Source organism: Triturus cristatus, chromosome 2_1 (genome assembly GCF_964204655.1).
Source record: "Triturus cristatus chromosome 2_1, aTriCri1.1, whole genome shotgun sequence".
Lineage (NCBI taxonomy): Eukaryota > Metazoa > Chordata > Amphibia > Caudata > Salamandridae > Triturus > Triturus cristatus.
Window position 1 is genome coordinate 992,348,537 of NC_140581.1, and position 15,245 is coordinate 992,363,781.

The following is a 15,245-nucleotide window of genomic DNA, read 5'->3' on the forward strand; positions in this document are numbered from 1 at the left end:
ATGCATCAATCTCTTATTCTGCATCAAACTTTCTCCTTTAGTGACTTATCAAATTTCCTACTGCTCTCCAGCAAGAAACCCCCTCTATTCGGGCCTTGTAAACTGCAAATCACATTCTGAGCTAAGACACCATTCCTGATGGACTGATCAAACCTCTTCCTGGTCAAGTGACAAGTGAGAAAATCCAAACAATGGGTCAGAGAATATAAAAACATTAATCTAGAGATTCTAGCATCAAGCACCTCTTTGAATCTACTAAACAATGCAGGGGGTCACAAGGCTAACAGGATGCATCAGTCACAGCAACACTGCATTCCAAATGTGAGTATGTACGCTTCACCTTTAGACTCTACCCAATGGCTCATCACTGTATTTGGGTTTCCTCTATTTAACGAGTTCCCTCTTGGGTCTTAACTGCTCACTATAAAACCACAAATAAATCAATAATAGTCGGTGCTCAGGGTCTTAGTATAACTCCATTCAGTTGATTTAATTTTACAGAGTTTTATAGAGCGCTGAAATGTAGCCATGCGACCAATTCAGAGCACTTATCACAGTTGGTAAGAAGTCCTCAAAGTTAGTAGAGTCTTGAAACTATGGCAGTGATTGGTCAGCTCTTAACTAGAGGATGGGATTAGGAGGGTAAATGGGTTAACTTGTGATATGGGAGATAGTAAGATGTTTATGTTGGCTTTAATTAGCAGTTGGAGTCTGTAAAGAATCTGATCTGTATACTCCAATTCAATTCACCAAGGTAAATTGCTGCATGTTGCCATGTTTGGAGAGTTGTATCTAAGCTTATTTGGTACAAGATTGGATCCTGGAGGATGGATCACCTTGGCAACATTTTCTTCCATTTAACCCTATCATTTTGGTTTGGTGCTACTCATTGTAGGGTGGGCAATATTGTACGGGTAGGTACAGAATGGTGGTCTTGGGACATATTTGGGTGCTTTGTCAGTATTCGTTTGATCTGGTTCACATTGAGTTTGGTTGGGTAAAAGCGCCTAACATGTTTTTTATATGTCAAATGTTTTATTGTTCTCCCATGTAAAACCAACATGTATAACTTAAAGGTATTTTTTCATCTCCTCCATTGCATGAACTCCAGTAGTGACAAGATCTCTGGTAGCTATACCGTTGTGACTATGGCTGGTCAATCATCCTCCAGTACTACAAAAAACAATGAGTGCCACATCAGTAATGACTTGATATAATCAATTAGGCAGGACCGTTCGAAAAATATTTTTGTATTTAATTGAACCTTGATGACATTGGCTACATAAGTCAGGAGAATTAAGAAATTAGTGATTGCTACAAACTTCACAGTAAAATTATCTCTTTTTCTGAATTAACAACCCGTAGTAGCACTGGGGACAATAGTCTTTCAAACATCATGAACAGCTGCCATCATCATTTGAAGCTACTGCAGGACCTGTCTAATCCATGGGATAATGTATACACACTATTAGATGTCCTTGGTAGGTTTAATGGCGCTCACTTAGTGACACCTGATTGACTGGCCTTATTAGGTTCTGCAATTACCTTAGACCCACATGCATGTAACTGTTAGTACTGGACCTTTTTAACTTTTCATACCACCCAGTCTTCGATGCTCACCAGTGCTACATCAAGAGATGGCGGCAAATAACTACAGAGCACTTGCACTTCCATAAAGTAGCCAAGGGGCAGATTACCATGCTCATAGTTTAGTCCACACTCAGTTTTCTTACCTTGAATACACCACAGACAAAAGGACAGCAACTAATAACCAGATAATCACATACTTAATAAGTATTAATGCCTCAAAACTAGCTAAACAATTGCTGTGAGTTATGTGCGGCTTGCACTGGCTCCCCCTTTATCTCCCCCGCATGACCCCATGAAGACACCCCTTGATCTAACAGGGTTTAGTCTGCAGACTATCTAAGTCATACCAACAAGAATCATGAGATACATCTGGTTAAAGAAGGCACCGAACATGGCTCTTCGCTGTATAGGTAAGTATCTGCCACTTACATGTAACGTGTAAACACAAGTAACTCTCTAATACATCAACAGCAAAAATTATGAATGGTCCTTGACAACATCATGAAAATAATTTGGCTCTAAGCCATGTAGTTGTCTAATTGTTTGCAGTCAACGTAGGGTATGTATATCATCTCAACAACTTTATATAAGCCATGCAGAAGTTGTTAGCTTCATTTCGCCACATTCACATATATATAGAATGGCATCAAAGCAACATAATGTACAACAATATCTAAAAACATAGCAGCCACCTGAAACGGACTATACTCCCCAACAAAACTAAACTAACAGCAATATCCTGTAGCCCACGAAACACTGTACACAGTGATCCACATAGATCCATCCGGACGCTATTAAAAAAAATGTCTCATTAAACAATACAATTTCTGGTCTAATCTCACCAGCCAGTATCTAATAAACCCCTCTATAAACAATACAAAACACAATCAGATTGACGGACTTGATCCTCTCTGCACGCTCACCTCCTAACTTTTTATCTTCACCACCACTATTTTTGCTAAATTTGTTCTTGTTGGCCATAGGACGCTGAGCATTTTACAACTGCTACCCAGTACTAAAGTGCTTGTGCGCTCTCCTGAAACATGTTATATTGGTATATTTAATTTACTTATAAGTCCCTAGAAGAGTGGCGTACCATATACCCAGGGCTGGTAAATTACATGCTACTAGTGGGCCTACAGCACTTATTGTGCCATTCTATTAAGTAGCCCCTTAAAGCATGTCCCTCATCTGCTGGTGCAGCCTGAATGCAGTTTTAAACTGCCAATTGCATTTGGTAAAATAACCCCCTTCGCAATCCTTAAACTCTCTTTTTACTAAATCACCCATAATGTAGGCCCTAGTCAGCCCATAGGGCAGGGTGCATTCTTATTAAAAGGTTATACATGTACTTTTACGTTTTACTTGTCCTGGTAGTGAAAAACTCATCAATTTGTTCTGCACTATTGTGATGCCTATCTCTCCTTTAGGATGACACTGGGTTTCCATATAACACTTATTAAGTGCTAACTTTTGATTGGGAGCAGGTAAGGATTTCATGTTTGTCTGAAAAATTGTATATCCTCTTTAATGGTAACATCGGTCCCTTGCTGACTTTGGTACTGGATTCAGGCTAGCCTGGCTGATGAGGGGTGATACTCCGAAATAGGTCCCAGGATTCTTGTCACGGTTCAGAGAAAACCTGGCTTGGCAAGTCGGGCTGGACTGTTCCCACGAGGCACAGGGTCAAGACTGATTTGCATATAGCTGGGTCTAAACTGAGGTGGCGAAGTGAGCTAAAGAACGATGATGGATTCAACCCAGATCTGTGACTGAGGCATGGTCTCTTGCTCACTTTGCCACTGGATTCAAGCTAGCCTGGCTGATGAGGGGTGATACCCCGAAACCGGTCCCGGATGCTTGTTTCCGGTTCAGGGAAGACCTGGCTTGGCAGTTCGGGCTGGACTATTCCCATGAGGCACAGGGTCAAGACTTATTTTCATATAGCTGGGTCTGAACTGAGGTTGTGAAGTGAGCTAAAGTACAATGATGGATTCAACCAAGATCTGTGACTGGGGGTGAGTGTCTGAAAAGTTTCAGTGCTCCATCCATCATCTCCTTGTGTTTGCAATGTCGGATTTTAAGTCATAATTTTGAAAATGCCACTTTTTGAAAAAGAAAACAGAAAAAGTAATAAATTACTGTTGGTCATAATGTGTGTGTGATCTCAGGAGTGAGTGATTGTATGAAAGGATATCAGTATTGGCATTTGAGTTGTTTCACTGATTATTAGGGCCTAGCCTTACTGATTATGGGCCGAACCCTGTGCAGTTTTATTAATTTACTTTTAGAAAGGTGGCATTTTCCTGCCCTATTTGGTGCCTGCAGCCTGTTCCTTGGTCCCATAGCCGGGTGTAGTTGGCAGTTGGAGTTTGTTTATTTCTCCTAGATAGCTGCACAATAGAGAGGTTAGGTGTGCCTCGATGGGCCGTCACTGGCAGGATGGGCGGTGGAGCTGGGCACAGTCTTACTTGCAAATCAATAGGCTGTGCCCTGCCTTCCACAAAAGACTTCACACCTCCTAATTCTTTAGGCAGCCAGGCTGGAACTAGGGCACGGTAAGCAGACCATTTCAATAACTTCAAAGGGAATTCTCTAGAAACAACTTCTACTTAAACAAAGTCACCAGAATAAATATAAATATAGAACCCTCAGACCCACTCTTCAGTTCACTTTCTGGAAACACGGAAGGACTCTTAAAGGACTGCCTGCTGCTGTGGCCTGCAGAGTACTTCAAAAGACTGTTTCGATGGAAGGACTGCTTTGGTGCCTAAAGCCTGCCTCAGAGGCCTGCGATGCTGTACGAGCCCTGTTCCACTTCTTGAACCCAGGGATATCAAAATGACTACAAGAGCTAGTTGGCTGGCCTACTGATCAGAGCTTCAGGGACAGGATAGGCTCCAACTATCTTGAACCCGCACTTGGACCCCAAGCCTGAGTGGGTTCTAACCCTCCAAGTGGTGCCTTTATAGTCCTGGACCTTGAAGGTGATGTTGAAGATGCCCAGATAGCCAAATCCAAAAGTTGGGACTTAATGTTTAGCTAAAGACTGCCTTGAGAACCGAGAGGAGAATGGGACCAACCTCTGCCAAAAGGTACACTGCCGGTCGGCCTGACTACGCAGCAGCTCCCGCTAAGTTCTTCCCTGCAGCAGCAAATCCTGTTGAGTGATCCTTCGCAGAAGGGGTATCTGGCCTAGTGGAGCCCTCATCGACTACAACCTCCAGCTTCGCCCCGCAGGAGAGTTTCGACTTCCAAAAAAGAGACTAAATGCAAACATAAAAATCTATACCACAACTTCGTCCAGTAGCTCCTCAACGATGACACCTTGTCCTTGGAAACTGCCTGAAACCTTGCTCAGCTGAACTTCTACCTTCTCAAGAGACTTTTTTCTGAAATTTGATCAAAGTCCGAAGGGTTCCGCCGACCGTGCCAAATCCACTTATTGTATCCAATCCACGCTCCATTGTGTTTGGCCATAGCTTTCAACTTTGACCCAGTCCGGTGCAAGCGAACGTCTGCAGTTGCTGCTTTAATCTTTTAGGCGCTAGTATTTACCTTAAATTATTAAAATTCATGACTCCGGTTCCACTGATTGGATTTTTGTTGTTTTGCTGTCAAATAATGTATTACAATTTACTCTAGCTTGCTAAATTGGTGTGGGATTTTTCTCGTGTGGTGTTTTCACTTTTATACATTTGTGTGCTTCATATATACTTTACATACTAAGTTAATCCTACCCGTTTTTGTGCCAAGCTACCAGAGGGTTAAGCACAGGCTAATTTAGTGACTTTAGTGGCTCACCCTTACAGGGAGTGTGGCTGATTTCTTACACCAATAGTATGTCAAAAAGAACAAGTTACTTACCTTCGGTAACGATGTATCTGTAAGAAACATTAGTTAGTTAGATTCCTCACCTTAGAATATCCCCAGGCGTCAGGCTGGATCCGGAAGATTTTTCGTCAGCAATACCCCTTGCGTGTCGCTAGGCGTCGTCTGCGGCTCCGCGTCCGTCGTCGGCGTCGTGCGCCGGAATGACGTCGGAGTACTTAGACGCCGCCCTCGCGCGCTGACGTCAGTTCTTGTACATAGCTTTCCGCGCCAGGAACGCAGAGCCATGCAAAGACCGACACTGGTGCCAAAAATAAAATCTAGGGGCCTGAAAAGGATAACCTCAACCCTAGATGTCAGTTCGCAGAACGGGGAAGATGGGTGGGTCGGTGAGGAATCTAACTAACTAATGTTTCTTACAGATACATCGTTAGTGAAGGTAAGTAACTTGTTCATCTGAAAGAAACACGTTAGTTAGATTCCTCACCTTAGAATAGATACCCAAGCAATACCATCCCCGGTGGTGGGTCTGCGAACCAAGATCACACCAGAAAGTCCTGGAGGACAGAACGGCCAAAGAAGCCATCCCTCCGGACTTGGCTGTCAAGGCAATAATGTCTGGCAAACGTGTGTAGCGAAGCCCACGTCGCCGCCTGACAGATGTCCTGCAAAGGGACACCCCGTCCCAAAGCAGTAGTAGCCGCTGTGGCCCGAGTAGAATGGGCGCGCAGCCCAACAGGAGGGTCCTTTTTTGCCAAGGAGTAACAAATTTTGATGCACAAAACGACCCACCGAGAGATGGTCCGTTTGTGCACAGCTTTCCCCTTCTTAGCACCCACGTATCCAACGAAAAGTTGGTCGTCCACCCGGAACTGCTTTGTGCTGTCCAAATAAAAGGAGAGCGCACGTTTTGGGTCCAGACGGTGGAGCCTCTCTTCCTCTTTGGAAGGATGCGGAGGCGGAAAGAAGGTGGGCAGGGTGACAGACTGCCCAAGATGAAATGGAGTCACCACTTTTGGAAGAAAGGAGGGACGAGGCCGAAGGACAACCTTGTCCGGATGTACAGAGAGAAAAGGAGGCTTTGAAGATAAAGCCTGGAGCTCACTCACCCGTCTAGCCGAGGTGATGGCTACCAGAAAAGCAGTCTTAAGCGTCAGCAGACGAAGAGGACAATTATGAAGAGGCTCAAAGGGAGCACACATTAGAAATGTGAGAACAAGATTCAAGTACCACTGAGGCATTACAAAAGGGACAGGAGGGAACGTGTGAGTAATGCCTTTTAGAAAGCGTGTAACGACAGGGGACTTGAAAAGAGAAAGGCTGATCAGGAAGCCGCAAGAAGGCAGAGATGGCAGCAAGATAACCTTTCAGGGTGCCCAGGGCAGAGCCCTGCCGGGCCAAAGAAAGAAGAAACAGTAGAACCTCAGAAAGAGGGGCGGAAAGGGGATCCACAGCCTTTGCTGTGCACCATGCCACAAATTTGTTCCACCGGCAGGCGTATACCGTCTTTGTGGAGGGACGCCTGGCTGCCAGAATGATATCACAGACTTCAGGAGGCAAGTCAAATGGCATCAACTGCCGCCGCTCAATCTCCACGCATGGAGGTGGAGGCTGGACAGGTTCGGGTGGAGGACCGTCCCCTGCTGCTGCGACAGAAGATCCTCCCGAAGGGGCAGACGTATCGGAGGATCGGTCAACATACCGAGTAGCTCGGGATACCAGTACCTTCGTGCCCAATCCGGAGCCACCAAGATGACTTGGGCCCGGTCGCGCCTGATCTTCTTCAGCACTCTGGGCAGAAGTGGTATAGGCGGAAAGGCGTACAACAGACCGCAACTCCACTCGTGACGAAAAGCGTCGCCGAGCGAGTGCCGCCTTGGAAATTCCAACGCGCAGAACTGCTGACATTGCGCGTTCTCTTCGGTGGCGAATAGATCTAACCAAGGCTCTCCCCACTGCTGAAAGAAACCTTGCGCCACTTCGGAGTTCAGACGCCATTCGTGATCCATCATGCACCGGCGGCTGAGTTCGTCTGCTCTGGCGTTCAGAGAGCCCGCCAGATGTTGAACCACTAGGGTGACGCCCTAGCTCCAGCCATGTCCAGAGGCGCAGAGCCTCCTGACAAAGGGTCCACGACCCCACCCCGCCCTGTTTGTTGCAATTCCACATGGCGGTGGTGTTGTCCGTGAACACCTGCACGACACTTCCCCTGACAGAGGGAAGGAAGGCTTTCAGTGCAAGTCGGATCGCTCTCAACTCCAACAGGTTGATGTGGAGACGAGACTCCGCCGGAGACCAGAGGCCTCTGATCTCCGCCTCTCCCATATGGCCACCCCATCCCAGGAGGGACGCATCCATCACTACGACATGCTCCGGTTGGGGAAGGGAGAGGCTCTTGCCCTTGACCCAATCGTGGTCCGTGAGCCACCACTGCAACTGCTGTGCAGTGCCCTCCGAGATCAAGACATGGTCGGACAGGTTGCCGTGATGCTGGGCCCACTGAAACTTCAGGTCCCACTGCAGAGCCCGCATGCGCCGCCTGGCGTGATGCACTAGTAGGATGCAGGAGGCCATCAGCCCCAGAAGCCGCAACACTAGCCTGACCGAAACCCAGGATAGAGGCCGAAAGATGGGAATCAGGGCCTGTATATCCCGGACCCGCTGTTCCGGTGGATGGACCCGGAACTGCGCCGAATCGAGAACCGCTCCGATGAAGAGGAGCTTCTGAGAGGGACTCAAGTGTGACTTCGGCACGTTGATGGAAAATCCCAGCGAATGCAGGAGATCCGCCGTAGTCTGGAGGTGGGAGACGACTGTCTGGGGCGAGCCCGCCTTCAACAACCAGTCGTCGAGATAGGGGAAGACTGGAACCCCTGATCTGCGCAGATGAGCTGCGACCACCGCCATCACTTTCGTGAACACCCGAGGGGCACTGGTGAGGCCGAAGGGGAGCACGGTAAACTGAAAGTGCTCTTGGCCCACCGTGAACCGCAGGTAACGCCGGTGGGCCGGCAGGACGGGGATGTGGAAATATGCGTCCTGCAAGTCCAACGCTACCGTCCAGTCTCCCGGGTCTAGGGCAGCTAGAACTTGAGCTAAAGTTAACATCTTGAACCTTTCCTTCCGGAGGAAGGCATTGACGTTCCGGAGGTCCAAGATAGGGCGTAGGCCCCCTTTGCCCTTCTTGGGAACCAGGAAGTAGTGGGAATAACAACCACGACCTACTTCTGGGCTCGGAACGCGCTCGACGGCCCCCTTGGCCAAGAGGGCTGAAACTTCCTCGTGGAGAAGATTCAAATGATCCCCCGAGATACGGTGGTGCTGCGGAGGCATGGCTGGAGGGGTCGTCTCGAAGGGGAGGGAGTAGCCCCTTCGGACGATTTGCAGCACCCACCTGTCCGATGTGATGGACCGCCAGTGGAGCAGGTGATGGCGAACTCTGCCGCCCACTGGCGTGGAATGGGCCTGAAAGCTCGGACTAGGAAGGCTTTGAGGCGGATGCTGCCGGGGTGGATGTTGGCTGACCTCGTCGTCCTCCAGAACCGCCTCGGCGGAAACCACGTCCGCGACCGCGACCGCGCGCAGGTTGGTTCTGCGGCTGGTGGCTAGGCACACGTGAGGAGGCACCCCTTCCTTGGCCACGAAAGGGGCGAAAGGCGGAAGTTTGCGACCGCGGGGCCGAGAGGCCCAAGGACTTGGCCGTAGCCCGGGAGTCCTTAAAGCGATTCAGCGCACTGTCCGCTTTCTCGCCAAAAAGGCGAGTGCCATCAAAGGGCATGTCCATGAGAGTGCTCTGGACATCGCCCGAAAATGACGTGGACCGCAGCCAGGCGTGACGTCTAAGCGCCACTGTGGTAGAAATGGCCCTACCCAGCGAGTCCGTAGTGTCAAGCCCACATCGGATAGCATGTCGCGCTGCATCCCTCCCATCGGCCAGAGCCTGGGTAAGTCGTGTCCGGACCTCCTCCGGACACAGGGGCAGCACGTCCTCCACCGCATCCCACAGAGAGTGGGAATAACGGTCCAAGAGACAGGCGGTGTTCAAAGACCGCAGGCCCAAACTAAGGGAGGAGAACAGCTTCTTGCCAAACTGTTCCAGACTCTTGGAATCTCGGTCCGGCGGGGCGGTCGGGAAGGAGGATTGGGAGGTAGAGGCCTGGATAACCAGGCTCTCCGGGGTAGGGTGTTGGGACAGAAAACCGGGGTAGCCCGGAGCAGGGCGGGGGCGGTGGCGCCTGGCGACGTTCCTGTCCACAGGAGGAACTGTGGAGGGCTTGGACCAGGTGCCCTGCAGAACGTCAATGAGGGCCTCATTGAATTGCAGCAGAGGCTCAGTGGAGCTTGCTGCAGACTGAAGCACCTCAGTGAGGACGTTAGTCCTCACAGCCACGGCAGGCAGCTCGAGCCCAAGGGCTGCGGCCGCCTTGCGCAGCACCACAGAGAAAGCAGCGCCCTCCTCCGAAGCCACAGTTGGAGGAGAGACGAATCCAGTGTCCGGAGAGGAATCCAGGCCACTGGCCTCCCCCAGTGCATCTGCATGATTGACGGGCCCCTGGTTGCTACGATTTCCCAGCAACTGCCAACCCGCATGGATTTGGGGGTAGGCCTGGGCTAAAATTTTGTTCCGTTCGCGGAAATTGCGATAATTTGACATTTTCGCGTTCCGCGGTAAGCGCGAAAATGTCAAAATTTCCGCATTCCGCAGCTTTGCGATAATTTGGTTCTTGCTCGCGCTGTAAAATAATACATTCTCGCGCGCGATCGCCTTACCTGAATCCTTGCGTTCGCCGACAAGTTTTCTTGATCCGGTCGCGTTCTCCATGAGATGTTGTATTGTTTTTAGCCATTTGCGCTGTCCTTCGACAGTTCGCGCCCGCAGTGACGTCATGCGTCGCGCGATCACGTCTTTCTTCTCGCGATCATGCACCGCGAGACAACTGAAAACAAGATGGCCGCGCCCGCGAGCAACCGCATGGGTAAGTTGGCGAGCCGCAACCATGCAGAAAATCTCGCGAACATGCGGGAAAAAAACTTCTGCATCTTCGCGATATTTCCGCGTGTTTGCGATAATTTTTAAAATTTTCGCTATAATTTTCGAAAGTGGATTTAGCAAATTCCGCCCACCCCTATTTGGGGGATTTGAGCTCGGCCAGACGCAATGGTACGCACCAAGGGGGCAAAACTGAGCCCCGCTGCAGAAGCACCACAGACCAAGGAGGCCCCCGGATGTACGGATGGGATTTGTTCAAGACAGGGACATGAGGCTCACACGGCAGCGATCCAGGCGGCCATAAGCAACACCAAACAGGTGCTAGAAAATACAATTGATGTGGTGGCGCTTGGACTTGGGAACCCTTTGAGAAGAACCCAGGAAACTAGCGAACAGAGTGGTGGAGACAGAGGCGATCTTGACCCAGATGACACCTACGGTCTCAGACAGTGACAAAAAGCTTTGTTCTCTAAAGTCTGTGGAACTACTACATGAGTGAGTAGATGATGCCAAAGGCAGGTCCCCACACAATAACATAAGACTAGTAGGGTTCACTGAAAAAGCAGAGGGTCACTGTGGTGAACTCTGTCGAGAGAATTGGTTGTTGACAACTGTTTTGGAGAGTAAGGCCTCTATCATGTCTACTGTTGAGAGGGCCCACACAGTGCCACATAGACCGCAGATTCCGGAGCGGCCCCCCAGGGCTATAGTAGCCAGATTACTGAATTTTAGAGATAAGGACGACATCTTGCAGAGGGCCACTGCACAAGAACCGTGAGAACTGTGAACATTGACCCCGAGTATAAGAACACAGTGGAAAGCCAAACGGAAATGGTTCCACTAGTGAAGCAACACTTGCAGAAGCTCCATTTGAACCACGTGTTATTCTTTCCGGCAAACCTCAGATCATCCACCAAGCGGGGTTCTTTCCGGCAAACCTCAGATCATCCACCAAGCGGGATAACATTTCTTCACCACACCCGCGGATGTCTGACTTGGTTGGAAGGTCGTGCCAACCCACCCAGAGGACACGGGCGGTGGAGGTCACTCAGAATGGAAAAGCCAAAACAAAAATGCAAGCCATGAAGAAGATCTAGGGCGGCTCGATCAAAGATCAGGGTCTGCCCTGAGGGCCCAGGTGCTCTGCCGGCCACTGCAATGAGACCATTGAGACACGTTATACTGAGAGTCCTGTGGACCTCACCCCTTTAGTAGCAGTTACTTGCATTTCAATGTAGTTGTCTAATAGGTGTTGAATTATGGAGCAAGACATCTTGAGTATTATGGGGCATCTACATGTAGGCCCACAGCACAGGATGGCTGAAGGGGGGGGGGGGAGGGGGTTTGTGTAGAGGGAGTCAGTATGAGGCATGTTGGTACGAACATTATATGTGACGGAGTAGGGAAGAAGGTTGGATGGTGGAGGACAAGAAGCAATGGAGGATCCTTCATCACAGGTACCATTAAAGACGATGATCTTGAAGATTCTCTCCTGTAATGGAAATGGCTTGGGTATCAAATTAAAGCGACGCTTGGCGAAAAAGTATCTGCTTCGCCATGACTCAGATAAAGCTCTACTCCAAGAAACCCACCTGCTTTGTAACAACTGTTATTTCCTTAATCGAGGCACATATAATTAATAGGTTCATGCAGGGTTCTCCCCAGGATCTAGAGGGGTGGGGACCGTGGCCCAAAGGACACCCCCATTGTCGGGCTTCGCAAACATGGGTGAACAAGAATGGGAGTTAGACTGTGGTGTTTGGGCACTGGAGTGCAGAAGACCTACGCCTGGTGTCCTGGTACTTCCCCCAGGTTTGCAGTCCGAGGATATGGTATAGCTAGGAGGGGGGACTGGAAGTTGAAATGCCCATCGGAGTTTGACAATTATTGGGAGGATCTTAACTCTGCATGGAGACTGAAACAGAGTAACAGCGACTGGGAAAAATCGAAGGTGGGCACATGACAGTCAACTTTTGTTGAGGCCCTGGGTATGGCAGATCTCTGGCGGGAAGAACACCGGGGTTGCAACAGTACTCTTGTGGATTCAATTCTATACTGCCTCTTTCCTGGCTGGACTATTTCTTGGTGCCACCTCACTAGTAGAACAGGTTCAGAGATATCGAGTACCTGTCGCATGGCATTTCCGCTCATTCGCCTATAATTACAAATTTGCAGACTGCTGCCGGATACCCAGGGAGAATGACAATTTAACCCTGGGAACTGACTGACTGGGACACCAGGGAGCTGGTGGCTGATACCACTCTCCTTTATTTTAATGAAAACACAGAATATTTGATGTCGGAAGTCATTCTGTGGGAAGCCTATAAGAAGGTGATAAGGAGCCACTTGATAGCTCGTGTCACCAGTAAGAGAAGAGCGAAGGACGAGGAGTGTAGAAAGCTGGAGGCTCAACTCATGGAATAGGAACAGGACTACGTTGCCTCACCATCCCAGATTCTAGCCTAGAAGATTGAAGCTGGGAGAAAGGACTTTAGAGCCCACGCACAACAGGAAGCATGGAACTACTATAGCGCGAAACAGGGCAGGCTTTATGAGGTGGGTAACAAGCCAGGGATGCTCTTGGCATGGCTGGCGAAAAAGGAAGGGGTGCTGAGTTGGGTCCCAGAGATTATGGTGGAGTCAGCGCTAATGGCTGAGAATCACACTGGAATCACTCAAGCCGTCGGCAATAATTTGGAAGACTTGTATAGAGCATGGACCCGAGGCGGTCCTAGAAATTTCAATCCGTTTGTGGAAAACCACCCAAACCCACAGGCTTGAAGCAGAGGCACGCCTCTGTTTGGAGGCAGAGATCACTGAGAGTGAGGTCGCAGAGGCCCCGACCCAGTTAAAGAGGAGGTAAAACCCCAGGGCCCATCAGCCTGCGATCAGAATGCTTTAAATGTGTGAAGTCCTGAGTAGTAGGATCACTTCTTAGGATGTTCTGTGGGTTGAAGAAGGATGGTATCCTCCTGAGAGAACTCCAACGGGCGACAATAATATTGATTAAAAAGGCCTGGAAGGCACCGGATGAGGGTGCCTTGCACAGACCGATATGTTTGTTGAATGCAGAAACGAAGATACTGGCAAAAGTACTTACAAAATAACCTGATGAAGGTGTTGGACTCCTTGCTACCAACGGATTAATCTGGCTTCATGCCCTTTAGGGCCATAAAACAATTTACAATGTCTGATGGGGTGATTGGCATGCAGGGAATATATACAGGAGCCAGGAGTCAGCCTTTCTGCTAGCCCTGGACTCAGAGGACTCTCTCTATCCTGAAACTCTTTGAGGCTCATGCAGGAATCTGAACTAACTGGCACATGTCAGTGGCCTTTCAATTCGCTGCTGGTGCGGCGTATTGGATGTGGAACTATTCCCTTAAGTGGGATCCTCAAGATTTTACATACATAGGAATTTATATCTCAACGGTTCTGGATCTATTTCTTAAACAGAATCTGTTTTGGATAATTGAGGCCTATAGAACTGATGTGGGACGGTGGAGGAAACACTCAATTTTGTTGCTTGAATGGGCAGAATTATGCATGATTTACCTGCCTAAATTATAGTAAGTGCTCCACGAAGTCCCGGACGGCATCTTCCGCACTGTAGATTGGGTAGCGTGCACATTATTCTGGAAAGGGGTGGCACCCAGGATCCACCTTGACAAGGCAGCCCATGGAGGGGTGACTGCACTGCCAAACCTTCTACTTTACTACTAGGCTGCACAGTTGTTGTTAATCAACGACTGGGCCTTCTCTACACTGCAGGAACCATTACTGATGGCAGACTGGTGGCAGATTGACTCAGAGGGCTATGTCTGAAGGCTTTATGGAAGCAGGTTCAAGGCTTCCTTACCGGCCCCCGAATGACGTGGCTGTGAAGGTCTGGAGGTGGGAATCCAAGACCTTGGGCTGGAGTGACAAACTGACACAGGAATCCCCCTTGTCAGACCACTTGAGCGGTCTGTGACAGATAGAGGGCTACAAAAAATGGGATGGGAAAACTAGGAGACATTTGGCGAGATGGGGAGGTGATTCCATTTTTGGAACAACAGGCAGAATATTAACTAACAGAGTCAATTTTTAAGGTATCAGCAAATGCGGCATATCCTACGACGATGAAGAACGGCGTGACCAAAGTAGCGAATGAGCCCCCGCTGGGGTACAAAGTTCTGGGACAACATTTGACGCAACATGCGGTTTCTTAGATATACTCCACGCTCCTGAAAACTTGACTTTCACTGCTAGATGCTCTGAGGGACAAAAGGGAGGGTGAGCTAGGTAAAATGAAGATGATGACTGTGGGATGGCATGCCGGTACCTGGAAGAAGTAGCAATTAGAGTGGGTTTCAGGCTGATCCAACTGAAGGTACTCCACAGGGCATATTATACTAGCACCTGGTTACTCTGACTGGGGAGTACTGAGAATGATCAGTGCCTACAGGTATGACGGCAGAAGGGTACCCTAATCCATACAACATGGGAATGTCCAAGAGTACAGGTTTACTGGAGTAAAGTAGCCCAAAGACTTTCCACTGTGCTGGACAGTCAGGTGACTCATCCCGCAGTTAGTGTCCCTAGGTATCTGGGGAGAACAATCCCTCATGCTGTTCCCTTCTTTTTTGTAATGTTTCCTTGATGGTGATCCGAATGGATTTAATTAAATATTGAGGGTCTTTAAGACTGTCTTTTATGCATGTATGGGAGAACAACATGGACTGGTATAGGAGGGCTGAAAGATTGGTGAGGGGATGTCCTCAAAAGTTTGAAAAGATCTGATGACCATGGGATGCAACGGACAAGGTAGCCCTACAAGTGATTGATGGGAGTG

The 15,245-nt window shown here is 49.0% G+C and overlaps 1 protein-coding gene across 2 annotated transcripts in view; it reads right to left on the reverse strand.

Moving 5' to 3' along the window:
- Positions 1 to 15,245, reverse strand: part of FOCAD (focadhesin) — a 1,730,079-nt gene that overhangs the window by 1,473,831 nt on the left and 241,003 nt on the right. The gene's annotated exons all lie outside the window — the stretch shown is intronic.